Source organism: Eumetopias jubatus, unplaced genomic scaffold (genome assembly GCF_037043125.1).
Source record: "Eumetopias jubatus isolate StellerSeaLion01/CBP00866 unplaced genomic scaffold, mEumJub1_p1.0 scaffold_13, whole genome shotgun sequence".
NCBI classification, from domain to species: domain Eukaryota; kingdom Metazoa; phylum Chordata; class Mammalia; order Carnivora; family Otariidae; genus Eumetopias; species Eumetopias jubatus.
In genome coordinates, this window is record NW_028274819.1 from 27991787 (window position 1) to 27993628 (window position 1842).

General features: G+C 43.1%; 1 pseudogene; it reads right to left on the reverse strand.

Moving 5' to 3' along the window:
• Positions 1-537: 537 nt before the first annotated feature.
• LOC114196937 (solute carrier family 25 member 3 pseudogene) lies at positions 538-1842 on the reverse strand (annotated as a pseudogene).

Below are 1842 nucleotides of genomic sequence, written 5' to 3' on the forward strand. Positions count from 1 at the left end.
TTAATTTTATTTTTAAGTAATCTCTACACCCAATGTGGGGCTCAAACTCATGACACTGAGATCATGAGTTGCATGCTCCACTGACTGAACTAGCCAGATAGGCCAAGAAAGCTGTTAGAATTCTTAATGGCAATCAGATCCTAGAATATATTAGAGCAATATCTGTATTATGCCAAGGAAAATTATTTTTAATCTAGAATACTACAGACAGCCAAATTATAAATCAAATATGAGAGTAAAGAAGACATTCAGAGGCATGCAAGGACTAGAGTTTAACCCACTCTTTTTTAGTTCCTTTTCCTTGGCTAAGGATGGGATAGGACCAATTTCCCAAAATTGTTCTCAATGTTATTGTCTTTGATATAAGCACTTTAACCTGTTCAAGACTATTTAATATTAGGAATTGTAGGAAAATGAACAAGATGAATGAAAATGGTAAATAATGAGACATTACAAAGTTTTCAAGAAACATAATATTAGTATTAGGTGTTAATTCGCATTTAATAACACTTTATAATTGAAAGACTTTTCTTTTTTCATGAATAGTTGGGTTTATTTCAACAGTGGGTTTGAAACCCTCACCTTAGGCAAGAGACTACAGTAATTATACCAGGAATAGACAATTTCCTATACTGTCAAATATATAAAAGTTCCTCTTGCACTTTCCTCAACACTGATCAACAAGCAGATTCAGTCCACATTTGCTTTGATCATTCTACTGAGTTAACCCAAGCTGCTTCTTCAGAGACTCTGGCATTTCAGGTGGAGGAGGGCGAGGGAGCCTGAAGTAGACCTTCACAGAGTCATAGATGAACCACTGTAGTGCAGAGTGCCAATCATGATGATACGGGCAAAGAGTCCCTTCCATACACCTTTAAATCCAAGTCTCTGAAGAACTTGAGAAGCACTGCTACCTTTCTCCTTATTCAACACAGATACCACTGAATCAGCAGGGTGAGAAACATTTGCACAGAAGACTCCAGCTATGTAACCTGCCACAAATGTTACAACCAGTTGCTCTGCCTTTGAACATTCACTTCGGGGCTTAGGAACCACAAACTTGTACAATGCTTCAACAGTACGTTCAAAGCAGGCAAATTTCATCATGGTGTAGGGTATCTGTCTCATCCAGAGAGGGGCAACTCCCTTGTAGAATGCTTTTAAGCCTTCTTCCTTATACATTTTGGGAGCTGCATCCCTCAAAGTGTTGGCATAACCTGGTTGGGTTTGAATTCGAACCTTAGCAGCTTCCATAGGAGCCAGGGCAATGTCAGCAAAGAATTCAGCACTGGCAGAAGCAGCCAAATACAGTGATGTGCACCAGAGATAGGCATTCTCCTCCCCAAGCATGTTGCTATACAAGACTTTGAAAACTTCATAAAAGCCAAACTTGCAGAGCCGCTCCATAGAGTAGCCAATGAAAGTCGGAGCCCATCTTTTAGCCAAACCACGAACACTACCCTCTTTAAGTGTGATTGAGAATCCATTAAATATGCCCTTGTACTTCTGGGGGTCCACCTGCATGCGACATTTCCCTAAATCCAGAGGAACGACAGCAGTGTGTGTCAGACCACAACTTAAGACCCCACCAAAGCCACACAGTGCATAAAACTTCATGGAGCCATATTCGCAACTGTACTCTTCCACAGAGGCTGCTGCCAGATTGCGGGAACGGCGGGGCGGGCCCGGGGGCCCCGCGGGGCTGCTGCGGAGGCCCGTGAGGCCATAGTGTACCAGCCGCAGGTGGGGCGCGTTGAATGGGTTCGCCCGCGCCAGATGCGCCATGGACGAGAACATCTTTTTCCTAAGATGGCGAACACACGACCACTCACTCGAAAAGGC